At 41.5% G+C, this 27,975-nt stretch overlaps 1 protein-coding gene and 1 long non-coding RNA gene across 2 annotated transcripts in view; one reads left to right on the top strand and one right to left on the bottom strand.

Moving 5' to 3' along the window:
- LOC311492977 (uncharacterized protein) overlaps window positions 1–27,975 on the bottom strand; it is a gene marked incomplete at both ends in the record, with an annotated part of 242,465 nt that overhangs the window by 31,852 nt on the left and 182,638 nt on the right. The gene's annotated exons all lie outside the window — the stretch shown is intronic.
- The window catches only part of LOC311491913, a 49,273-nt gene that overhangs the window by 7,743 nt on the left and 13,555 nt on the right, over window positions 1–27,975 (top strand). The window lies entirely within an intron of this gene.

Genomic DNA, 27,975 nt, shown 5'->3' with positions numbered 1-27,975 from the left:
AAAAGAGTGTGAAGCTTCAGCTGCACTGTGTGTGTACTGTGAGGCCAGGTGCTCTGTTTGCGATGTGTGATCAACAGCCTCAAACACACACAAAATTTTGACTTCCACATTCCTCTCTACCTATGGGAGGTGTCTTAACACCCCCTCCTGGAACTGCTCACCTGCTTGTTACTGGTCCATGCAACGAAGTTAATAATAATAATAATAATAATAATAATAATACATTTTATTTATAGGCGCCTTTCACAACACTCAAGGTCACTGTACACATTGTTTAAAATAAAACACAATTCAATACACGAAATAGTTAAAATAAAGCACAAATAAAGTACACACAAGCATAATATAGAACATATTACATATAAATGACAGATAGAAGTGGGACTATGGAATGGAGTAGGCCTGTCTGAATAAATAAGTTTTGAGCTGAGATTTGAAGGTGGTGACTGAGTCTGAATGTTTTAAGTGTTCCTGGAGGGCGTTCCAGAGGCAGGGGGCTGAATGGGAGAATGCTCTGAACCCCATGGTGGTCAAGTGAGCAGGTGGAATGGTGAGTTGTTGTGATGAGGATGACCTAAGAGTGCGGGCAGGAATGTTTATTTGGAGCAGGTTAGTGAGGTAGTGAGGGGCGAGGTTGTTTAATGCCTTGAAGGTGAGAAGTAGGACTTTGTAGATGATACAGAATTTGACAGGAAGCCAGTGGAGTTGCTGCAGGACCGGTGTTATGTGACTTATGGAGGGGGTTCTAGTGATGATTTGTGCGTCGTAGTTTTGAACCAGCTGTAGCTTATGGATGGATTTGTCAGGTAAACCAAATAAAAGGGAGTTGCAATAGTCCAGACGGGACGTGACCAGGCTATGGACAAGAGTGGCAGTATTTTCAGGTGAGAGGGATGGACGGAGACGGGAGATATTGCGTAGGTGAAAATAGGCTGAACGGGTGATGTTGTTAATATGAGAATGGAAAGAAAGAGCGGTGTCAAGGATGACACCCAGACTCTTAACCTGGGGGGGAGGGGGAGACTGGGGAATTGTCATTTTGAATAGAGAAGTTGTTTATATTAGATAGGGTGGTTTTGGTGCCAATGAGAAGAATTTCAGTTTTACTACTGTTGAGTTTAAGGAAGTTGGTGGAGAACAAGGTTCTGATTTCCTGAATACAGTCAGAGAGGTAAGTGGGTGGAAAGGTGGAGCTGGGTTTGGTGGACAAGTAGAGCTGGGTGTCATCCGCATAACAGTGGAAATTAATATTATACCTATGAAATATCTGGCCAAGGGGGATGAGGTAGATGATGAATAAAAGAGGCCCAAGAACAGAGCCTTGGGGAACGAAGTTGCAGGATCCCTATTGATTTTGTTGCGATTTTTCTTCTTCTTCACCTTCTCTTCTTTCTGCTTAGCTTAAAGTGTCTGCCCAGAACAAACTGCAAGGGTGAAAGTTGTCAAACTTGGTAGTTTGGTAGGTCCTAGCATGTCACTTTGCCAAGGTGTCAATACACATGCATGCAGCTAGGTGGCGCTATAATAAGCCAATTTACGTTTTAGCTCATATCTCCAGAACCGTGGGCCCTAGAAACAAAATTCTTTCATAGCCCTGTTTCTAAAGGACTAGGCCACACCCATTTCCGCCTGCCATTTTTTTCTGCCATTTTGAAAAAATTGCACCTCAAAGCAAAATCAACTCCTCCTAGCCCGTTCATCCAATTCTCACCAAACTTGGCATGTATCATTTATGGACAAAGATAATGAAAAGTTATCAGAAGAACTTTAGCAGGGTTATTGATTAAAAAGTTAATGGATTATTAATTTTTACAGCGTGCAACAGTATAACTCCAAAGCTAATATTTTGTATATATACCCAAACCTAATCAAACTTCATATCATTGATAATAATATGATTCTGTACAAGCACACCTACTTTTGTGACCCTTGGTCTCTAGAGGGCGCTACAAAGGCAACATTTCAATATCTCAAAAACTGCATCTAACTTCATGAAATTTGATATACACAATATGTAACATATTGTGTAGATGCCCATCAAGTTGTGTGACATTACGTCAATATAGGGCACTACAGGTGACAAGGAAAGATTCATGATAACTTCTAAAGTATTCATCCAGTCCTTATGAAACTTAGCGACCGTCATTATAATATGCTTGCGCCAAGTTTCTTAAATTCGGGCTGTAGGGGGCGCTACAACGACTACCACAGTAAACTGCTTGAAATTTGACAATAATAATCTGTGGATGACTCCTTACAAGCCCACCAAGTTTGGTGCAATACGGTCTATAGGGGGCGCTACTGGTGACTTATGCCTCTGCGTCCTGCTCTGGGATGACTTGGCCATGGCATGGACCCCTTTACGATCGCTAGTGATCATCTAGTTGTCTTTATTATTGGAAACAATGAAGACGAGAAAACTATTTTCATGTATGTTCATATCTGCATAGCACAACACAACATTTCCCCTTTCCCTGAAGGAATTACTTCCACAGGCTGATTAAATGAAGCATTTTAAGGTAACAGCATTCTGTAACAATAACAAATATCAACTGCTTAAGTATCATTAATGAACAGCAGGAATATCAAAATATGTAACTTAATAAGTAGCACAAAATCTTCCACCAGGATGGTATGTAGGATTAAAACATTCACTTTTTGTATTCACATCATGTGACTCTTTAACTAAATTATATGCATTGTAGGAAATGATTAACCACTAGATAACATTACCTTTATTTTATTTTTAAACTCAGTTCTTAGCTTCACATGAATTAACGGATACTAACCATTATAACATTAAGTAGCCTGAGTTTGCACCCAACATTACTATATTAACATTTTGTAGTTATGGAAACATTTTAGAACATTTCCCTTTTATCAGTGTATAAATCATGTGTTCCTTTATCTAACAAAACCTGTTAGCCAACGGGGTGAATTTCGTGTTCTCTGGCTCCACCTTGGGCCTGGCTCTGGTGCATTATGGTTAGGGGAGCAACGGATCAAAAAACTCACGGTTCGGATCGTTTCTCGGATCAGCAAAAAAAAGAAAAAAAGAAAAGACAAATAAACATAAGTTTTGTCTTTTTGTTTATTAACACTTAAATTATTAAATCAAACTATATAAAATCAACTTAAAGTGCACAATATATTCTTTTTAACATAATTAATGAAAAACAACTTAAAGTGCAACATAAAAAGGCATATCTCGCGTTTTCACTCCTGTCAGTGAAACTCCAGTGAAACTTCAAATGCGTGGCCATGCTTGATGTGTTTCCACTGTCATATGGCTACACACCGTCACGGTTTTATCCACTAACCTCTTTCCTTCATCATTATATTTGACAGGGAAGCCAAAATGCTCCCATACAGGGGATTTAAATGACGCGGGGCGTTCAAGCTCCTCCGTTCCTCAGCTCGCCGTGACCACGCTGTGTGTGGACTGAAAATGCGCACAACTCTTTTTTTTTTTTTCATAAATCAATCCGCGGATCACGTGTGTTCCGAACCGAAGATGTTGATCCGAACGCATCACGGATCAATGATGATCCGTTCCACCACTAATTATGGTGTACCAGAGCCATAAGTCCATCAAACGTAGTGTCACTGTCTGTACCAGTGGAGGTCAGAGCCCCCTTAGGAAAGAATGCCAGCTTGGATGCATTCCATTTCTGACCATCACTGAGCAGGTAAGTGTTTGGTTCCACTTTCTCGATGATAGTCAGAGGTTCGGTGAATCTGGGTGATCCCTTTGGAACATGTTCGGGTCTCCGGACAAGCACAGTTTCATTTACTTGGAACATAGGTTCTTTTGCACCGACCTTTCTGGCTGTGTACTCTTTGCTCTTTTGTTGCTTTTGTTTTACTGTCTCTTTCACTTGTGTGTGTGTTGATATTGTGTGAGACAGGGAGTACAGGTAGTTTAGTGTGCATCTTTCTGTGTCTCGCGACAACCTAGGGGTCTGAGCAATCAAGCCCATGCGGAAGCGCAAAAAACTGCAGTTTGTCGAGTTACCACTTGAGGGTCCAAAGGGAGCTAATCCCCATAGACCTCCATGTTAAAATGCTCTACTTAACAGCAATATTAAACATGTTTACGCTACTAAAAAAGGTTTTGGTCTCAGTAGTTTCACTATTCATGACAACTGTACTGTGCGAGTCGCAGTTTGTCCATAACTAACACCATGTTCGAACATAAGGTTGTTCATCGGTGCTCTTGGCACCATGACGGCCTAGGTCATAGGTCGATGATTGACTTTGTAGTCGTATCATCTGACCTGCGACCGTATGTTCTGGACACTCAGGTAAAGAGAGGAGCAGAGCTGTCAACTGATCACCACCTGGTGGTGAGTTGGATCAGATGGCAGGGGAAGACGCCACGCAGACCTGGTAGGCCCAAACGAGTCGTGAGGGTCTGCCAGAAACGCCTGGTGGAGGAACCTTTCAAGATGGTCTTCAACTCCCACCTCCGGCAGAGCTTCAACCGCGTCCCGGGGGTGGTGGGGGACATGGAGTCCGAATGGGCCATGTTCCGCTCCGCCATTGTGGAGGCGGCTGTTGCACGTTGAGGCCGCAAGGTCGCTGGTGCTGGTCGCGGCGGTAACCCCCGAACCTGCTGGTGGACACCAGAGGTGAGGGGAGCTGTCAGGCTGAAGAAGGAGGCCTACAGGGCATGGTTGGTCTGTGGGTCTGAAGCAGCTGACCGGTACCGGATGGCCAGGTGGTCTGCGGCAAGGGCAGTCGCTGAGGCAAAAACTCGGGCGTGGGAGGAGTTCGGTGAGGCTATGGAAGAAGACTATTGATCGGCTCCGAAGAGATTCTGGAAAACCGTCCGGCGCCTCAGGGGTGGTAGGCGGCAACACGCTCACACTGTTCTCAGTGGGGGTGGTGAGCTGCTGACATCAACTGAGGACATCGTTGGGCGGTGGAAGGAATACTTTGAGGAGCTCCTCAATCCCACCAACACGTATTCCATAGAGGAAACAAAGCCGGAGGGCCTGGGGTTGGACCATCCAATCTCTGGGGCAGAAGTCGCCGAGGCAGTGAAACAACTCCGCGGCGGTGGAGCTCCGGGAGCGGATGAGATCCGCCCTGGGTATCTCAAGGCTCTGGATGTTGTAGGGCTGTCTTGGTTGACACGCCTCTGCAACATTGCGTGGACATCGGGGGCAGTACCTCTGGAGTGGCAGACCGGGGTGGTGGTCCCCATTTTTAAAAAGGAGGACCAGAGGGTGTGTTCCAACTATAGGGGGATCACACTCCTCAGCCTCCCCGGCAAGGTCTATGCCAGGGTGATGGAAAAGAGGGTCCGGTCGATGGTTGAACCTCAGATCGAGGAGGAACAATGCGGTTTTCGTCCCGGACGTGGAACCATGGACCAGCTCTTTACCCTCACTAGGGTGCTGGAGGGGAAATGGGAGTTTGCCCAACCAGTCCACATGTGTTTTGTGGATCTGGAGAAGGCTTACGACCGTGTCCCCAGGAGCATCCTGTGGGGGGTGCTCCAGGAGTATGGGGTGGATGGCTCCTTACTAAGGGCCATTCAGTCCCTGTACCAAAGGAGTGCGAGTTTGGTCCGTGTAGCCGGTAGTAAGTCGGACCTGTTCCCAGTGAGGGTTAGACTCCACCAGGGCTGCCCTTTGTCACCGGTTCTGTTCATAATTTTTATGGACAGAATTTCTAGGTGCAGCCGGGTGGGGGAGGGTGTCGTGTTCGGTGATCGGAGGATCTCGTCTCTGCTTTTCGCAGATGACGTGGTCCTCTTAGCTTCATCGAACAACGACCTCCAGCTCCTGCTGGGGCAGTTTGCAGCCGAGTGTGAAGCGGCTGGGATGAAGATCAGCACCTCCAAGTCTGAGGCCATGGTCCTCAGTCGGAAAAGGGTGGATTGCTCACTCCGGGTCGGGGAGGAGGTCCTGCTTCAAGTGGAGGAGTTCAAGTATCTCTGGGTCTTGTTCACGAGTGAGGGTAAAAGGGCGCGAGAGAACGACAGGCGGATCGGAGCGGCATCTGCAGTGATGCGGATGCTTAACCGGTCGGTCGTGGTGAAGAGAGAGCTAAGCCAAAAGGCGAAGCTCTCAATTTACCGGTCGATCTACGTTCCAATCCTCACCTATGGTCATGAACTTTTGGGTAATGACCGGGCATGTCCCACCGGTAGGAGACCTCGAGGCCGACCCAGGACACGATGGAGGGACTATATCTCTCGTCTGGCCTGGGAACGCCTGGGGGTTCCTCCGGAGGAGCTGGCTGAAGTGGCCGGGGAGAGGGCCGTCTGGGCTTCCCTGCTGAAGCTGCTGCCCCCGCGACACGGACCCGGATAAGCGGAAGACGACGAGTGTACTGGAGCTGAATGTTTTATAACTCGTTAGTGTACACTACCAGTCAAAAGTTTTAGAACACCACATTTTTTCCAGTTTTTTACTGAAAATAATTCAGTTTAGTGTCTCATTACACTCTGAAATGAAAGCATAGAACAAATAAACAATTTGAGTTGAAAAAGAAATCATGGAATCAATTTATAGACCAAAATGTTTTCTAAACTTTTGACTCATCAAAGTAGCCACCTTTGGCAGATATAACAGCTGAACACACTCGTGGCTTTCTTTCTACAATATAAATCAAACATTCTCCAGAAAGTTCTTCCCAGGTCTGTTGCAGAAGTTCCCATAAATGTGTGGCTCTTGTAGGTTGCTTCCAGGTTTTCAAGCTGACCATCTTGTTCTTTTCTCCTGAGGTAGTTCTGGTATAGCTTGGACTTGTGTGTTGGGTCATTATCTTGCTGCAGGATGAACCTCTGACCAACTAGGCTCATACCAGAGGGTATTGCATGGCGCTGCAGAATGCTGTGGTAGCCATTTTGGTTCAGGATGCCTCTAACTCTGTACAAATCAATGACCCTGGATCCAGCAGAACAGCCCCACAACATCACACTTCCTCTTCCATGATTGACAGTTGATGTCACACACTGTGTAACCATCCTCTCACCTACTCGACAGCGTACAAAGATCCTGCGTGATGAACGGAAGATTTGAAAATTTTGATTCATCAGTCCATAATACCTTCTTCCTGTCTTCAGTAGTCCAATGGCGGTGTTTCATGGCCCAGGAGAGCCTCTTTGTCTTATTCTGACATCTTAGCAATGGCTTTCTTGCTGCAACTCGTCCTGTCAAACCTGTAGCTCCAAGTCTTCTCTTCACAGTTGAAACTGAGACTTGCTTACTATGACCACTATTAAGCTGTGCTTGAAGCTGTTGTCCTGTGAGCCTCCTATCACGCAAGCTGTTAACTCTCAGAAACTTGTCCTCTGATTCAGTTTGGGTCTGTCAGACCTCTTCCTGTCAGAGTTTCCTTTTTATGGTGAAGAAAACTGTACTCACTGACACCTTGACTTTCTTTGCAATTTCCCTGTAGGAAAGACCTACATTTTAAGTGTTATGATGGTCTGTCTCTCTTCCATTGTTAATTGCCTTTTTCTCTCCACTTTTGTAGCAACACACTACCTTCTGCAGTACAATACTGTTCACCTGATGCTCATGAGGGTCTGGTACCACAGTGTGTTCCAACACTGCTTTCATGCAGACAGAGGGGGTTGTAAGGAACCAAGAAAAGTTGGAACACCTGTAGGAATTAGAAGCACCAGCTTTCAAGGTTGATTCAACCTTCATTGCTGCAGAACAGCTTTAAATTGTTAACCCACCTCATGTTCCCTGAAAGAGGCCTTTCTGTATAATTCTGAAATGTACATTATTTTTCAAAATTTGGGCAACCAAACCTTTTTTTTTTTTAAACCTCTGGCTGTTCAGTTCTTACCTTTGTACCATTTCAAGCTATTCATTGGACTTGCATGACTTGAATTGCAATAAGTAAGTGGAAAAATTAGGGTGATCTAAAACTTTTCACGGGTAGTGTATTTGTCATTACAGTTTAAAAGTCTGCATAATTAGGGGAATGTCCGCTTTGAGTGACAGGTGACGGATGCTAGCTGTCAGAGCTCACTAGCTGCTAGCTGTGGTCTCTCTGCTAGTCCTCACCTGAGCTAATGACAAACTCTCAGCTGTGTTTGAGGTTTTCAATTCAATTCAATTTTATTTATATAGCGTCAATAACAATACAAATCGTCTCAAGACGCTTTACAAAAACCCGGCCTGAAACCCCCAGAGCAAGCCTGAAGGCAACGGTGGCAAGGAAAAACTCCCTTTTAACAGGAAGAAACCTCAAGCAGAACCCAGCTCATATGGAGGGACCCATCTGCCTAAGGCCAGCCGGGTACAGACAGAAGAAAGAGAGAAGAGAACAGCAAAGAGAGAAGAGAAGAGAACAGCAAGATAAACATACATCTGTCATAGATACACATATCTGACTAAAGTGTACATGTGGAATCTTATGATACAAACTGATGATGTTTGAAAATGTAAGAGGAATCATAGGCAGGTTGGAGAATTGTTCATTCAGGTAGGAGTGGATAACTTCAGGATTCCATGAAGACTAGGCAGGCTGATGAGACCACGACAACAGATGTAGTATAGAGCTCCACAGGAAACACACCACTCCAGGCCAGAGATACTCACAAGAAGAGGGGGGAAGGGGGGGAAGAGGGGGGAAGGGGGGGAAGGGGGGGGGGAAGGGGGGTGGGACACACACAGCAGTAAACATTCTACATAGTAATAGCACAGAATTGTATGACTAGTAGTATATAGGAAATTAGAGGGCAAGAGCTCTGTGCCAGAGAAAAGAAAGTGGAGGATGCGAGAGAGGAGAGAGAAGAAAGAAGGAGGACATGTGTTTGGTGCATCGTCCCCCAGCAGCCTAGACCTATAGCAGCATAACTAAGGGATGGTTTAGTCCAGCCCTAACTATAAGCCTGATCAAAAAGGAAAGTCTTAAGCCTGACCTTAAAAATAGAGAGAGTGTCTGCCTCCCGAACCCAAACTGGGAGCTGGTTCCATAGGAGAGGAGCCTGATAGCTGAAAGCTCTACCTCCCATTCTACTTTTTGAAATTCTAGGAACCACAAGTAGGCCTGCACTTTCAGACCGAAGTGATCTGCTGGGATGATATGGTACAATAAGGTCTTTAAGATACGATGGAGCTAGGCCTTTAAGGGCCTTGTATGTAAGGAGGAGGATTTTAAATTCTATTCTAGACTTTAAAGGGAGCCAGTGAAGAGAAGCTAAAACTGGAGTAATATGATCTCTCTTGCTAATTCCTGTCAATGCTCTTGCTGCGGCATTTTGAATCAACTGGAGGCTTTTTAAAGAGCTATTTGGACAGCCAGACAGTAATGAATTACAATAATCCAGTCTGGACGACACAAATGCATGAACTAGTTTTTCAGCATCACTCTGAGACAGGATGTTCCTAATTTTGACGATATTACGCAGGTGAAAGAAGGCAGTCCTGGTCACTTGCTTTATGTGACATTTAAAGGACATATCCTCATCAAATATAACACCAAGGTTTTTTACAGTAGTACTGGAGGCCAAGGTAATGCCATCCAAAGACACCATGTGATTAGATAATGAATCTCTGAGATGCTTAGGACCGAATACAATAACTTCTGTTTTGTCTGAGTTTAAGAGTAGGAAATTACAGGTCATCCAAGCCTTTATGTCTTTAAGGCATGCTTGGAGTTTAACCAACTGATTAGTTTCATCTGGTTTCATAGATAAATATAGCTGGGTGTCGTCTGCATAGCAATGAAAGTTTATGCCATGTTTTCTAATAATCTTGCCTAATGGCAACATGTATAACGTGAAGAGTATTGGTCCTAGCACAGAACCCTGAGGAACTCCATAACTTACTTTTGTATAAGTAGAGGAATCATTATTGACATGAACAAACTGGAATCTGTCAGATAGATAGGATTCAAACCAGTCTAATGCAGTTCCTTTAATCTTGACCTCACTTTCAAGTCTCTGTAGTAAAATATTATGATCAATAGTGTCAAATGCAGCACTAAGATCTAGCAGAACAAGTATAGAGACAAGTCCACTGTCTGAAGCCATGAGGAGATCATTGGTAACTTTAACCAGAGCTGTTTCTGTACTATGATGAACTCTAAAACCTGACTGAAACTCTTCAAACAGACCATTCTTGTTTAAGTGGTCACACAACTGATTAGCAACAACTTTTTCTAGAATTTTGGAAATAAAGGGAAGGTTGGAGATTGGTCTATAGTTGGCTAAAACATCTGGATCTAAAGTGGCTTTCTTAAGTAAGGGCTTAATTACAGCAATCTTAAAAGACTGAGGCACATATCCTGTTAATAAAGATAAATTTATCTGGTTCAATATGGAGATGTTAATTAATGGAAAAACTTCTTTGAGCAATTTAGTTGGGATTGGATCTAGAAGACAGGTTGATGGTTTAGATGCTGTAATTGTTGAAGAGAGCTCAAGAAGATCTACTGGGGAGAAGGATTCCAGATATTGATAAGGTCGTACAAAAGTTTCTAATGTCGCTGTACTTGCATCTTTAACAGCTGTTGGAAGGATGCCTTGAATATTTTCTCTAATGCCGACAATTTTATTAGTAAAGAAGCTCATGAAGTCATTACTACTGAGGGCTAAAGGAATAGATGGCTCAACAGAGCTGTGGCTCTTTGTCAGCCTGGCTACAGTGCTGAAAAGAAATCTGGGGTTGTTCTTGTTTTCTTCTATTAATGATGAATAATATGCTGTTCTAATACTACTGAGAGCTTTTTTATAAGTTGTTAAACTATCTTTCCAGGCTATGCGAGCTTCTTCAGAATTAGTGGAATGCCAAATTCTTTCTAGCTTTCGGGCTGCCTGTTTTAAACAGCGCAACTGTGAATTATACCATGGAGCTAGCCTCCTCCTATTTATGACCTTCTTTTTCAGAGGAGCAACTAAGTTTAAAGTTGAACTAAGCGATGCTGCAGTGCCATCGACAAAATAATCTATTAGTGCAGGGGTTAAATTGTGGTTGCTGTCGTCCACAACATTGGTACATGGCACTGAGGTAAATAAAGAAGGAATTAATTCTTTATATCTAGTTACAGCATTGTCAGACAAACATCTACTGTAATGAAATGTCTTTTCGGTTCCTGTGTAATCCATTATTGCAAATTCAAAGGTTATGAGGAAATGATCAGACAAAAGAGGGTTATGAGTAAATACTGTTAAACCTTCAGTTTCTATGCCATATGTTAGGACAAGATCTAAGGTGTGATTAAAACTGTGAGTTGATCCATTTACATTCTGAGAAAAGCCAATCGAATCTAATAATGATGTAAATGAGGAGCTAAGGCTGTCACTGACAACATCAACATGGATGTTAAAGTCACCTACTATAATGACTTGATCTGTTCTAAGAACTAAATCACATAAAAACTCAGAGAATTCAGCTAAAAACTCAGAATAAGGAGCAGGTGGGCGATACACCACAACAAAAAGAATTGGTTTTTGTATTTTCTGTTCTGGATGGGGAAGACTAAGAGTAAGACTTTCAAATGAATTAAAGCTCTCCTTAGGTCTAGGATTAATAGATAAATCAGAGTGGAAGATTGCTGCCACTCCTCCTCCTCTACCTGTGCTTCTAGGAATATGATAATTACTATGACTGGGTGGAGTAGACTCATTTAAACTAACATATTCATCATCCTGTAGCCATGTTTCAGTCAAACTAAATAGATCAATCTGATGATCAGTTATCAGATCATTCACTAAAAGAGATTTAGATGAGAGAGATCTGACATTTAAAAGACCACATTTAATTTTCCTATTCTTCTGTTCTACCAATGAACTTGTACTGATTTGAATAAGGTTCCTATGAGAAACTCCTCTGTTGTTATTTTTTGGTTTAAATAATCTGGGAGCAGACAGAACATCTATAGAGTTGATAGAGTTTAGGGTGTGATCATTAAATCTGACTGCTTCGCTGCAGTTACTAGTGGAACATGAAGGAAGTGTGGTCTCCACTTCGGTAAGTGTATTTTGAGTATTATTTATAAGTTTGTTGTCTTTGCCCAACATAGCTAGCCTGGTTGCTGAAATGGTTACCTAGCTAACTAGCCAGCTAATGAATTAGCAGTGGGTTAGCGCAACTGCAGTTGTTTTAACGAGGCTAACGGGAGCTCGCCACTGAACGAGTGTTGGAATTTATGGTGATGATAATTTTAAAGTGCATTTGTGTTGAGTTGGGAATATTAATCCACCACCAAGTGGGTAACGTTTATGTCATATTACTTTCTCTATACGATGAACGTAACGTAACGTTAATGACAGACTTGGCTCGGTTCGATACAGCTGTGTAAAATTATATTAAAATATTGTTATACTACAACATCGAAGCAGATATGACGTTAGTTGAAACTAGGTCATTGAGCTAAAGTTTTGCCTCGGACGCTGACAGATTATGATTGTTGATATATTCCTGTATTTCAGGAGAAATTGTATAAAGCAGTGGCCAGCAAATCCTTCTCAGCTGGTCTAAACTTCACTATCAAAATCACTGATTTCCATTTGAATATTGAAATTATTCCCAATAGTTTCTTCTTTTCATGACACGGTTGTCATTATTTGAAGTGTATAGTAAATCAAATTTTAAAAAAATGCTTTTAATACATTTTGATCAATGACTACTCAGAAGACTTTTTTTAAGAACACATTCATATTTATTGTTCCATAAATTGACAACACTGAACATGTGTTTAAAATCTATTTAGATAAACAGTCTTCTTCAGCTGAACACCAGAAACGAGACTATTGATGTCATCAGAAGACAAATCGTGGAGCTGCAATAGTAGCTCAACTCCTAAGACATCATGCCAGGACATACATGTTCTTACTCAGATGTAAGCCTTATTATCAACTAAACACAAAAGCTGTTGCAACTGAGGGCAACTCATTCAGGACCTCTGTTCCTTCGATGACAGTCTTAATGTCTTTGGGTGGATGGAGAGGATCCTCTTTCTCAGTGATAAAGATCGCCATTGTTTGCTCCAGCTCTTCAGCGTAATTTTCTTGCATTAAAAAGAAAGAAGAAGAAAAAAAAGACATGTTATTGTTTCAGAAATCTCCAGATTTCATGTTAGATCATAATATCCTTATGACATTGTAAATAGAACTTACCACAAGCAATAATCACTGGCAGGAGCTTCCAAATGCACATGGTTGCACAGCAGAAACACGACTGATTGGTGGCTGCTTCCTTTGAGTTGAAAGAGAATACATTATTTAGTTTTTAAGTTAGCCATTAAGTGTGTTAGCTACTAAAATGATGTACAAATTACCCAACTTTTAACATAAACAGATAAACTTTATTTTATGATTTTAGGGAAGCTGGCTAACATTTTGGTACTTTTCTACCGCATGTAAATTCTGTTAACAGTGTAGCATATTAACATTACCAGCAAGAACTAGCTGGGCCTTGTAATATTATGGCTGATAAATACTGAACACAAGATAATTAGGAGGGTGAATAACAGATCACAGATGTCCTTAGTTTCTAAAGTTCTGGTGAGTTAAATGAATTATATTTACAACTGTTATGTATATTTTTGTCATTTTATTGGGTCGACATTGATGCTTCTGCTAGATTTGACGTATGTGGCGCTGGTGGCTGCAGAGAGTGAGAGGAGACTTTATGAATTGTTCTAAGTGAGTTTCTTTCTTTAGTAATGACATTCATCTCTCTATATGAGATACCTGTCTACCATGCTACGTCCTGTTTTATTACGTATCTGGTTGATGGTTTCTATAGCAGTGGAGTTATAACTATCGTATTAAGACGTGTTTTAATGAGGTTGGAGGACATTGAAGGACTAGGTGGAAAATACACGACCACTGATGCAGAGGTGGCAAGTAACGAAGTACAAATACTTCGTTACTGTACTTAAGTAGATTTTTCAGGTATCTGTACTTTACTTGAGTATTTCTTTTTACTTTTACTCCCTACATTTGGACACAAATATCTGTACTTTCTACTCCTTACATTGGTAAAGCAGACTCGTTACTTTTTTAACCTCCACGGATGACGAGAGGTAAAAGACGTGACATGATCGGCCATGACTAGAGCATCGGACTAGGGAAGGACAGTCAATGGTGCTCGTCCTGTGTTCTTCTTCTACTGTTTTGAACAGGCAGCCTGTTGATTAGTTTGAGCTCTGCTGCCACCTAGTGACTGGAGGCTTGTTTATCGTTCAAGCATCAATAGAGACAGTAATACTGAAAGTCCACCTGACCCCACTATTTGAGAACTACTGGTCTAATGTGAAAAAAAAAAAACGTGTTTTTTTGAGGATTTTTTGGAAGCTAGTTTACAACATTAGCAATGCTATGGGAACACACCGTTTTGATTTTACAGCTAACACTAGCGGTTTAAAAACAACCCAGTAACCCTCAATTTATGATTAAAAATGATCCAGATGTTCATGCAGGACATCTGGTCAGGTCAGTCTAGATTATTCTGTTAGAACTTTTTTCATTTTCCAAAATTATCAACGGATGAACTGTTTCATTAATGGCAAAATAATTTTTACTTTTTACTTAAGTAAATGTCAGAGCCTGTACTTCCTTACTTTTACTTGAGTAAAGGAGTTGAATCACTGCTTTTACCAGAGTATTTTTTTACACAAGTATTCATACTTTTACTTAAGTACAGAACGTGAATACTTTTGCTAGCTCTGCACTGATGACTCAATGATGATGAGCAAAACATCACTCTGTCTGGATTCGAGCGCACACAAACTTTTTACTAGACACTGTCCAACTGAAACTGAAAGAAACTAAAACATGAATCCACAGTTTCAGCTGAAATACTTTTATTGTTGTCATTGAGGTTTAAACAACATTAGAGCAACATGTAGATAGAAAGCAGTTCCTGAGATAAAACAACTTTAGTTAAAACAAGACATTAAAAGAACACAAGCAACAGAGATCAATACAAAAAAGCTGACAGACAGACATCCAGCATGTCAACTAAGACACACAGGAAATCTGTTCCTGTAACAAGAGACAAGATGGAGGAAGAGCTTCAACATTTAGAGGAAGAACTCTGATCAGTACGGTGGCCCTGAAGGTCAAAACACAACATTTCAGATGAAGTGTAGGGACAACACTTCTGATCTTCAACGTTTCTGATTGGACAGAACCTGACAGTGTAACATCATTTCCTGTTTCTGCTCAGCTGTGTCCGTGCACAAGCTTTAAACCATATTGGAAAAAATGGAGGATGAGATGACATTAATAGAGGAATATTTAGAAAGAGGACATACATATAATGTCGCTCTTGATATGCTTATATTTTAGCACAAATTCTGTCGAGTCAGAAACAAGAAGTGTTGTTCCTACCCTTTCCGTAATCTGAAATGTTGCTGTGTTTTCTGAAATGTTCTGAAATGTGTTTTGACCTTCAGGGCCACCAAGATCAAAACACTTCCTGGTTCAGACTAGAACTCTGGAAACTCTCCTCCATGTTGGTGTCTCTCTCTTCTCAGACAAGTTCCGGGTGAGTTTAAAGATTCAGTTTTCAATTCAATTTAGTTTCAATTTACATAGCGTCAATAACAATACAAATGGTCTCAAGACGCTTTACAAAAACCCGGCCTGAAACCCCCAGAGCAGCCTGAAGGCAACGGTGGCAAGGAAAAACTCTTGTCATCATATGGTTAAATAACAATATAGGAACATTTACACTATAAACATTAAGACAATAACAGTAACAATAATAGAACCAATAATGTGAAATATTCAGTCTAGAAAATATATCTTAGACAAAAAAACTGAAAAACCAAGAACAGCTCTAAGGCCATGGTGGAAAGAAAAACATTAGAACAGAAAAGATCCCAGCTGTTCTAGTAGAGACTGAAGATGAAGAAGACCAGTTCATTCATACATGCAGCATATCAACATGATCCTTCACACTGTTTCTATTGGTTTCTATTAATCCCCAGTAATCATCATCCATTGTGTTTTTGTTGTGTAAATACTCAGTAACAGCTGATCTCTACCTGAGGATCAGTTTGATGAGGAAATGTTCATTTAGTAACAGTCACATTAGAACAAGGCTAATGTTGAAACAAATATACTCAGTCATGGCAGCAGGACACTCAGAGTTCAGCTGGAAACTGATCAGAGACATTTAAAGCTGCTGAGGATCAGCTGATTGTTCAGAAGGAGTATGGTAGGGATCAGGATTCAAATGATGTTTACGTCTTCTGTAGATCAGAAAACCAACAACACCAACAACAAGAACACCAGCAACTATCAGACCAACTATCAGACCAACAGATCCATCCTTGTCTCCTCCGTCCTCCTTGTGTCCATCTGTGTGACCTGCAGACAGAAGCAACAGAATCAGGTGTGAGGTGTGAGGTAGCTGATGAGTGAAGAACAAACTGCTGTCAGACATTATCTACTGCACTCTGATTACATCACTCAGACCAGCTGTTTTCTAGAAAGTCTCATCAACAACATCTTTCTAAAAGTCAAACATCTGATCTGAGATCTTTCTCTCTCACATCAACAACCAGGAAGCAGCTTCAACTCTGATCAGAGACAAAGACACAAACTCAACTCTACTCACTCACCTGGTGGAACTACTTCCAGTATGATAGTGCTCCTCTTCTGGTTTGTTTTATTCTGAAGAACACTACACTCGTATGTTCCTCTGTCCTCTATCGTCACATTGTTCAGAATCAGAGACACGTTTCCATCCTTCATCTGTCTGTCCTGTAGATCCACTCGGTTCTTATAAGATGGATGCTGGTTCCCTGTATATAGTCTTCTCTCCCGGTAAAAAAGAACATATTCATCTTCCTCCAGGTCAGTTCTTCTCCACTCTACAACTATGACAGGATCATTGTTCAGAGCTTTACATGGTAGAGAGACAGTCTGTCCAGCTTCAGTTGTGATGTTTGTCTGTCCTGAAGGAAACAAGACAGAGCAGAGAGGTTAAAGGTCAACATGCAGCAGTCAGTCAGTGGGAGGAGCTACCAAAGAGAGGACACTGGTCTAACACAGGCTACTGAGCTAGGTGATGTTGTCTCATGCTGGAGTTGAAGTAAATAAATGTGGATCAACAGTTACTTTCACTGAAATCACTGCAGCCTAGGGTTACCAACTCCTGAATAATAAATAAGGGACACCTCATTAACAGGGCTGGCAGACCTGATCATCTTCACTCTTCCTAGCGTGGTGCATTATTTTAGCTTTTTTGTGTGTGAAACGATTTTTTAACTATTTGACCAGAACCTGAATAGAATTAGATTCATATTTCTGAGTGACATGAACACATGGAAAACAAATTATTATTCAATAATTTATTTTTAAAACAAAATAACAAACTTAACAGAATAATATAAATATCTTTCTTAAACAGAAACCTGTCCTGCTTAACTTCAAACTGTATAAATTAATATAAAACAATAGAAGCAGAACATTCCTCTTGTAACAGTGCAGTAAGTGTTAGAACTTGTAGCTTTATTGTCTCCTGGTATCTTCTTCTCAAGCAACAGTACCTCAACCAATCAGATGAGAGGGATTCCTGCTGTCATCTATCTGTGTTATCTTGCTCTAACTTGTAATAAGCAGACGATGCGTGACAGATGTTTGTTTTATATGTTCTTAACAGCTTTTCACATGTAAACAATCCCGTTCTACCTGCATGGCTACGTACAACTGACGTCCCTCTCGGGGCTCCTGCGCATGGTCCCAACTACTGTGGCATGCTGGGTAATGGAGTTCTTATCTTATCTATACTCATAACGTCACAAGATCAGTGTGTCGTTATGGAGAGGAAACCTTTCTACTCTAATCTTCTATACATGAACATCTTCTTAATAATATCTACCTCCACAAAAACACTCTTGATGAACTGCAGTTGCTGGTACTTCCGGGTACTTTCAGACCAGGAAGTTCCTCGTCTCCGCCCGAGTTCAACACTTTTTATTAACAGATGTCTCACTGTACTGTTTAGTTTCCTCAATGTTTCTATCAGTCATGTCAAACTTGTCCAACTAGAACCGTTGAGGTTATGGATCCACCCATAAATCGCTAGTAGACACTAAATTAATGTTGCGATCACGATTTCAGAAAAGCAGCGGTTGTTGAACATTTATCAGCTCCAACTCCTAAATGATCCTCTGACTTTAAAGAACACGGAGAAACTCAACACAACTGATGAGAGAGTTTTAGCAGAATAATAAGAGAAGGATGCCGACTTCAGAGAACAACGAGGAACGGACCGCCCATACCCGTTACAGTGTAGGCTCCTTGTGGGAGAACAAACCAAGTTAGTTTCACTGTCCAACAGCAAAACAAAGTGTTTATAGTGTCTCCTCAAACATGTGGTTGATCCAGATCTACTAGATCCAGTCACCCGCTTTGGTTTCAACTCACCAGCAGAGACAGAGACAGAGACAGAGACAGACAGGACGACGCTCAGTAAAGTCATGCAGAGAGATGCAGATGTAACAGCAGCCATCTTGTCTTCTACGGTAGCCGGGAGAAAAAAATATAATAAAAAATAAAAAATTCTACGGTAGCCGGGAGGAATGTTACCAGATCTCGCGAGACTAATAAGCAACCAGACCTGTAAAAAAAAACAAGCTCAAAAGCAACTTTTTCTTGTTAACATTCAGGCTGGACACTAGACAGAAATTGTCTTTGTACGTCACCTGCCAACGTATTGTCTCAAAAACAAACGTTATAGTAAATATAAAACTGATGCATGTCACTAGTGGTGGAAAAAAAGATTCTGGATCCAGCTCATTGAACAAGCCACCAAAGAAGACTCAAGAATCATGAATCTAGAGTCTATTTAACCGGCTCAGTTGAGTCCTACCACATTTGATTGATATATAATCAATAAACGGCACCATTCAATTTAATTTTATTTATATAGCAACAATAACAACATCATCTCAAGACGCTTTACAACACCCGGCCTGAAACCTCCAGAGCAGCCTGAAGGAGACGGTGGCAGGAAAAACTCCCTTTAACAGGAAGAAACCTCGAGTAGAACCCAGCTCATATGGAGGAACCATCTGTCTAAGGCCAGCCGGGTACAGACAGAAGAAATCTTACATCTCACTCTGCAGAGAAACAAAACGTACTACCTACTTTGACAACTAGCAAACTAAGGCACTCAGACACTCGAGGAGCAAATCTGCTGCAGATACACAACTGTAACAATCTGTTCTCACCGTCTGTAACATAATGTGACATTAATGTTTTTGGTTCCTATCGGTTTCCTGAGTATATACATTAGTGTGTGAATATTTAAATGAGAGACATTAACTTAGAGTACTTTGTAGAAGACGCTTAATAAAGTTCACTCCATGGCGGCGACGTTGACGTATTGCAGCAACAGGCCAACCCGCTCAATGAGGCGTCTATGTACAGAGGCTTCTGGCCTGGCGGCTACCGTAGAAGACAAGATGGCTGCTGTTACATCTGCGTCTCTCTACATGACTTTACTGAGCGTCGTCCTGTCTGTCTCTGCTGGTGAGTTGAAACCAAAGCGGGTGACTGGATCTAGTAGATCTGGATCAACCACATGTTTGAGGAGACACTATAAACACTTTGTTTTGCTGTTGGACAGTGAAACTAACTTGGTTTGTTCTCCCACAAGGAGCCTACACTGTAACGGGTATGGGCGGTCCGTTCCTCGTTGTTCTCTGAAGTCGGCATCCTTCTCTTATTATTCTGCTAAAACTCTCTCATCAGTTGTGTTGAGTTTCTCCGTGTTCTTTAAAGTCAGAGGATCATTTAGGAATTGGAGCTGATAAATGTTCAACAACCGCTGCTTTTCTGAAATCGTAATCGCAACATTAATTTAGTGTCTACTAGCGATTTATGGGTGGATCCATAACCTCAACGGTTCTAGTTGGACAAGTTTTACATGACTGATAGAATCATTGAGGAAACTAAACAGTACAGTGAGACATCTGTTAATAAAAAGTGTTAAACTCGGGCGGTGACGATGAGTCACAACTTCCGGGTGTGAGAGTACCTGGAAGTACCAGCAACTGCAGTTCATCAAGAGTGTTTTTGTGGAGGTAGATATTATTAAGAAGATGTTCATGTATAGAAGATTGGAGTAGAAAGGTTTCCTCTCCATAACGACACTGAAAAATGTCAATGGAATGAATAAATAACAGGACACTTTATATGAACATTTACGGTAAACTTATTCCCAGGCCGTCTGCTGCTCTGTGACCAATGATCTTGTGATGTTATTAGTATAGTTAGATAAGAACTCCATTACCCAGCATGCCACAGTAGTCAGGACCAGGCGCAGGAGCCCCGCGAGGGACGTCAGTTGTACGTAGCCATGCAGGTAGAACGGGATTGTTTACATGTGAAAAGCTGTTAAGAAAATAAAAAAAAACAGCTGTCATGCATCGTCTGCTTATTACAAGTTAGAGCAAGATAACACGTGGTGTCAAAAGTGGCCGTGAACAGCTACAGACGGACGTTTTGCCATGTCTGATAACTGGAAGCGTTTTAAGCAAAGATTTAATATCTAGCAGCAAGCAGAGCTGGGGGTGGTGATGAAAAACTGAAAGCTAACATCCTTTTGCATGTTATTGGAGATGCTTTGGACATACTGTATATAATAGCTTTCAGCTGGATGATGCTAATATGGCTTTGACAGAACTAATGACAAAGTTTGAAGAATACTTTGTGCCTAGCCAGCACGTGACCTTGGAGAGGTACCAGTTTTTCACCCATGACCAAAAGCAAGGAGCAAAACATGTGAGTTTGGCACTCTGAGAGACTCACTAGTGAGAGACAGGTTGTTTGTGGCACAGTGGATAATGCACTCAGAGAAAGACTGCTCAGACCCAGCCAGCATGTCCATGTGGGGCCCATAAGGGTTAAATTTGGGCTGCTGATAAGGGTCCCAAGTGGGTTTGTCCGCAGTGGCCTCACCTGTGTTTGCCCATATGGGTTCCAAGTTGGTTCTGACTGGTTTTTAGGTGGGGCCCAACTTGGTGAGTTGCACAGGACACATGTAGGCCCCATATCTTTGCCCACATGAGCACTAAGAAGTATCAGACACGATCTTAAATAGGGCCCAACTGGGCAATGTACCTGGGACTCATTGAGGCCCCACCTGTGTGACTTTAAAAAGGATCAGACTGGGTTTTAAGTGTATAAGAAAGGTAAAAATCTTGCATAGTTCCTCTTTAAGTAGATACAGAAAATAGTGCTACAATGTAGCAACAAAAAACACTATAAAGTTGTATATCAATGAATGTTTAATTAAACCAGTTTTAAACATAAAACATTTGAGCTGCACGTACAGGGACTCCCCCTCTCAGCGGAGAGTACCCCACCCTCCAACTTTTTTTGAAGCTCTCTCTGAGCTCCTACTGCTCTGTTTCCACCTCTGTCACTACTATAGTCATGTAAAAGCCAGATCTTTTGAGAGATTTGGATCAGTCCGAATCACTCACTGATATGAGCCAGGTTTTGTGAGTCACTTGAGTCACTTGACCCAAAATGGCCCAATTGCAAAAGAAAGTGTTTCACTCAAGACATAATAAAGCATAGTAAACAGTTACCTGTTATTTTCATTTATCAGTTGTGATACAAAGCCACTGAAAATCATATCAAGTATTTTACATAAGCCGAAACCTAAAGCTCAAAATTAAACTGTGCTAAAAAATGAATGAGGACAGATAGATAGACAGATAGATAGATAGACAACTTTAATGATCCCTTTGGGAGGTTCTCGCAGGGAAATTGACATCTCCATCGCATACAGCACTGTCAGACATACATGTAGGAAACATTACAATAAGCCCAAATACCAAAACACCCAGTAAAGAATAATAATAATAGTAATAAAAACAAAAATAAATAAAAATAAATATTGTGACGACTGTACATAAATGGTTATTGCATAAATATAGAAGTACCAGGTACATCATTATTGCACATGTTGTAGGTTAATTAAAAAAGTCATTCAGCCCCTTTCCTTTTTGTCCTCCTCCCCCCAAGTGAGTGGTGGTTGTACAGCTTGATGGCACGGGGGACGAAGGAGTTCCTCAGTCTATTTGTCCTGCACCTTGGGAGGAGCAGCCTCTCGCTGAAGGTGCTTCTCTGGCTACTAATGGTCGTGTGCAGAGGGTGGCTGGCATTGTCCAGGATACTCGTTAGTTTTTTAAGTGTCCTGCTCTCTGCTACAGTAGCCAGAGGGTCCAGCCTCGTGCCAACCACAGAGCCAGCCCGCTTGATCAGCTTCTCCAACCTGGAGAGGTCTGCCTTTGAGGTACAGGGTCACTACTACGAAATAACACTTTTTCTTCTGACGTACATTTCTCCAAATGTACGTGGAGTGGATGCAGAGTAGGATATTAATGCACTCACAACATAGGCTCCAGTCAGATTCAGTATCATAATGTTACTAGAAGAAGACAGACATTCTTGTCTGTAATTAATGGTCTAAATGTTAAAATATGGTTAGCTTTTTCCATCTTTAGACTGGCTATAGGCGGCAACAGATTACGAGCATTGGTGTTTTCTCTGAGATGAGAATGGAGCTTCACTCACCAACTCTGCAGAGAAACCAAACTTATCGTCGTTACGGTTAAGCAGGGATCCATGAGCAGCGGTTATGAGTCAGTTAAGTTTAGTTTCTCTGCGTATTGTCTGTAAGTGAGTCAGTGTCTTAGTTTGCTAGTAGTCAAGTCAGGTAGAACATTTTGTTTCTGTGCCGAGTGAGATGTAAGATGTTTGAATGGTGTCGTTTATTGATTATATATCAATCAAACGTGGTAGGACTCAACTGAGCTGGTTCAATAGACTCTAGATTCATGAGGCGTCTTGAGGCGTCTTTGGTGGCCGGTTCAATGAATCTCTTTTCCCACCACCAGAGGTGGACAGAGTACACACCTTCACTACTTGAGTAAAAGTACAGATACTCCTTGTCAAATATTACTCCAATACAAGTAAAAGTAGCTTAGTCAAAATTTTACTTAAGTAAAGTACTAAAGTATTTGCTTAAAAAATACTTAAGTAAAAGTATTTAAAAAGTATCTCAGGAAATACAGGAAAGGAAAGTAGCTTTATTGTCATTATACAATCCACTCTACCATCCACAGCCTCTCTCTTTCTCTTGCAGACAGCTTCTCTCTCTCTCACTACGAGCTCGGTCAAATACGTTTAAAATGTTCATCATCAATTTAACAAACATTAAGCTAGCTAATGTCAGTAGCTACTTTACATACCGCGACGTGCTTTCTCATGTTGGAAGACGAGGCCGTGATATAATTTGTTCGCGGTAAGCACGACAAACATTTAAACTGAAACGAGTCAGTTTTTGTGGCAAGAATCTCAAACATGGGTCTGAGGTAAGGCCACGGGTGCTCGGTGGGAGTTTCTCCAGGTGTTTCTCCAGTTTCTTCCTGCATTGTATGGATTGTATGGCATGACGTAGCGAATGAGCAGAAACAGTTTATTTTCTCAGAATTTGGAAATAATAATAATAATAATAATAAAATAATCAGCTGACGTAAGCTCAGAAGTAGCGAGTAACGAGAGCATCAACAGAAATGTAGTGGAGTAAAAAGTACAATATTTGTCCTTCAAATGTAGTGGAGTGAAAGTAAAAGTATCCCCCAAAAATAATACTCAAGTAAAGTACAGATACTCAAAAACTGTACTTAAGTACAGTACTCAAGTAAATTTACTTCGTTACTGTCCACAACTGCCCACCACTAGTGGTGGAAAAAAGATTCTGGATCCAACTGAAACTGATGTTTCCTCTCAGAGAAAGTCCCAGTCCCTGATCTCCAGTCAGGACCAGGCTGTTTACCAGGCTGGTCCTGACTGGAGATCAGATCCACAGCATGAACACAGCAGGAGGAACACAAGTCAGACAGCATTTTCATGTCTTCAGTGGGTTTTTATTCTGACATGAAAATCATCTTCCTCATCTTCTTGTCATCAAACTAAGTCCCTGATCCTCCTCTTCTTTTCTCCATCCAACTGAAACTGAAAGAAACTAAAACATGAATCCACAGTTTCAGCTGAAAGACTTTTATTGTTGTTATTGAGGATTAAACAACATTAGAGCAACATAGATAGAAAGCAGTTCCTGAGATAAAAACAACTTTAATTAAAAGAACACAAGCAACAGAGATCAATAGAAAGAAGCTGACAGACAGACATCCAGCATGTCAACTAAGACACACAGGAAATCTGTTCCTGTAACAAGAGACACCAAGATGGAGGAGGAGCTTCAACATTTAGAGGAAGAACTCTGATCAGTACGGTGGCCCTGAAGGTCAAAACACGACATTTCAGATGAAGTGTAGGGACAACACTTCTTGTTTCTGATTGGACAGAACCTAACAGTGTAACGTCATTTCCTGTTTCTGCTCAGCTGTGTCTGTGCGCGAGTTTTAAACCACGTTGGAAAGAATGGAGGACCAGATGGCTTTAAGAGGACATACATATATGTCATTCTTGATATGCTTATATTTTAGCATGAATTCTGTCCAATCAGAAACAAGAAGTGTTGTAATCTGAAATGTTGCTGCGTCTTGACCTTCAGGACCACCGAGATCAAACCACTTCCTGGTTCAGACTGGAACTCTGGAAACTCTCTTCCTCCATCTTGGTGTCTCTCTCTTCTCAGACGGGTTCCAGGTGAGTTTAAAGAAGAATATCTTGTCATCAGATGGTTAAATAACAATATAAGACTGGAATTGAGGCCTCCCCTGCTGTGTGAGAACTTTCTTCACCACTTCATTGACAAAATCACCTCTACCAGAGCACTTATTTCACCTCCTGCCTCAGATCCTTCAGTGTTTGTCCCCTGCTCTGCTGTGTTGGACACGTTTGACCCTGTGACTCTTCCCTTTGTCCAGGAAATTGTGAGTCATTTGAAGCCCTCAGGTTCCCCTGATGATACTGTCCCACCTCGATTTTTTAAGGAGGTTTTTCCCACTATTGGGCCATCTTGTCTCACAGTTATCAACAGCAGTCTGTCCTCTGGAGTGGTCCCTGTAAATTTTAAACATGCAGTTGTGCAACCTTTGTTAAAAAAACCTGGGCTGGATCCTACTGTTTTTGGCAAATTTCAGGCCAATCTCTAAATTGCCTTTCTTCTCCAAAATCTTAGAGAAGATTGTTTGTTCCCAACTCATGGACTTTTTAAATGAACAAAATATTCTTGAGATTTTCCAATCCGGTTTTAAAACTTAGCACAGCACAGAATCAGCGCTTAAATTTGATAGCCAAATTAAAGCTGTGGTGAAGTCGAGCTTTTTTCAGTTAAGGCAGCTGGCAAAAATCAAACCAGTCCTTCAGAGACAACACTTCGAGACAGTAATCCACGCCTTTGTGACCACTCGGCTGGATTACTGTAATGCTCTTTATATGGGGGTTAGTGGGTCCTCGATCAGTCGTCTTCAACTGGTACAAAATGCTGCTGCACGTCTTTTAACTGGTACACGCAAGTATGAGCACATTTCACCCATTTTAGCTTCACTCCACTGGCTGCCTGTCCATTTTAGGATCCATTTTAAAATTATTTTATTTGCTTTTAAAGCCTTGAATGGCCTTGCCCCACCTTACCTCTCTGAGCTTCTGCATCCCTACACCCCTAGCCGATCTCTCAGGTCAGCTGACCAGCTGCTCCTGACGGTGCCTAAAACTAGGCTTAAGCTCAGAGGGGATCGAGCGTTTGCGGTTGCAGCGCCAAAACTGTGGAATGAATTGCCGCTGCACATTAGACAGGCCTCCTCACTGGCTCATTTTAAAACACTTCTTTAAACCCACCTCTTTTCTTTGGCTTTTAACACCATGTAGAGTGTTGATTTTATGTGATTTTATTTTATTTTTTGTGTATGCGTGCACATCTTTATTACTTAATATTTTATTGTGTTTTTATTGTGTTATTTATTTATTGTGTTTTATTGTGTTTTATGTTGGAAAGCACTTTGGAAACCTTGTAATTGTTTAAATTGTGCTATATAAATAAAGTGGATTGGATTTGATTGGATATAAGAACATTTAGACTATAAACAATTAAGACAATAACAGTAACAATAATAAAAGCAATAATGTGCAATAAAGTCTAGAAAATATGTCTTAAACAAAAAACCTGAAAAACCAAGAGCAGCTCTAACGCCAAAAACATTAGAACAGGAAGAACCCAACAGAACCCAGCTGTTCTACTGGAGACTGAGAAAGAAGAAGAAGAAGTAGATCAGTTCATTCATACATGCAGCATATCAACATGATCCTTCACACTGTTTCTATTGGTTTCTATTAATCACCAGTAATCATCATCCATTGTGTCTTTGTTGTGTAAATACTCAGTAACAGCTGATCTCTACCTGAGGATCAGTTTGATGAGGAAATGTTCATTTAGTAACAGTCACATTAGAACGAGACTAATGTTGAAACAAATACTCAGTCATGGCAGCAGGACACTCAGAGTTCATCTGGAAGCTGGAGGATCAGCTGATTGTTCAGGAGGAGGCTGGTATGGATCAGGATTCAAATGATGTTTACGTCTTCTGAAGATCAGAAAAACAACAACAGACCAACTATCAGACCAATAGATCCCTCCTTGTCTCCTCTGTCCTTGTCTCCTCCCTCCTTGTCTCCTCCCTCCTCCTCCGTCCATCTGTGTGACCTGCAGACAGAATGAGGTGTGAGGTGTGAGGTAGCTGATGAGTGAAGAACAAACTGCTGTCAGACATTATCTACTGCACTCTGATCACATCACTCAGACCAGCTGTTTTCTAGAAAGTCTCATCAACAACATCTTTCTAAAAGTCAAACATCTGATCTGAGATCTTTCTCTCTCACATCATCACAACCAGGAAGCAGCTTCAACTCTGATCAGCGACAAAGACACAAACTCAACTCTACTCACTCACCTGGATCTACTTCCAGTCTGATGATGCTGATGGTTGATTTTATCTGGACAACATAACACTCGTATGTTCCTCTGTCCTCTATCGTCACATTCTTCAGAATCAGAGACACGTCTCCATCCTTCATCTGTCTGTCCTGTAGATCCACTCGGTTCTTATAAGATGGATGCTGGTACTCTGGATCAAATCTCTCACCTCGATATAAAAGAAGATCTTCTTCTGGCTTTGGATCGATTCTTCTCCAGTCCACAACTGTGACAGGATCATTGTTCAGAGCTTTACATGGTAGAGAGACAGTCTGTCCAGGTTTAGCTCTGATGTTTGTCTTTTCTGAAGGAAACAAGACAGAGCAGAGAGGTTAAAGGTCACCATGCAGCAGTCAGTCAGTGGGAGGAGCTACCAAAGAGAGGACACTGGTCTAACACAGGCTACTGAGCTAGGTGATGTTGTCTCATGCTGGAGTTGAAGTAAATAAATGTGGATCAACAGTTACTTTCACTGAAATCACTGCAGCTCAGAACAAAGAGAAGAAGTCTGAGTAGACGGTACGTAGGAGCCTGAACCAAGGACAACTCTCTGAGATCTACCTGCTGCTGAGTCACATCAACAAGGAAATGCCATAAAACATACAAGAGCCCAAACCTTTTAGTTCTTTGATTCAATTCAAAACACTAGAGGTATTGTCCACCTAGGGTTACCAACTCCTGAATAATAAATAAATGGTAAATGGCCTTGCTTTTATATAGCGCTTTTCTACCTATTGGTTCTCAAAGTGCTTTTAAAGTCATAGACACATCTACCCACATCTACTGGGAGCTACTGAAAGTTCAGTGTCTTGCTCAAGGACACTTCGGCATGTGGCACATTCCGGGTATTGAACCGCTAACCCTCTGGTTTGTGGACAACCTGCTCTACCTACTGAGCCACAGCCGATAAGTAAATAATAAGGGACACCTCATTAACAGGGCTGGCAGACTTGATTGTCTTCAATCTTCCTGGTGTGGTGGATTGTTTTAGCTTTTTTGTGTGTGAAACGATTTTTTAACTATTTGGCTCGAACCTGAATTGAATTAGATTCATATTTCTGAGTGATATGAACACATGGAAAAC

This window comes from Chelon labrosus (assembly GCF_963514085.1).
Source record: "Chelon labrosus genome assembly, chromosome: 1".
NCBI lineage: Eukaryota > Metazoa > Chordata > Actinopteri > Mugiliformes > Mugilidae > Chelon > Chelon labrosus.
This window is presented reverse-complemented; position numbering and strand designations above follow the sequence as displayed.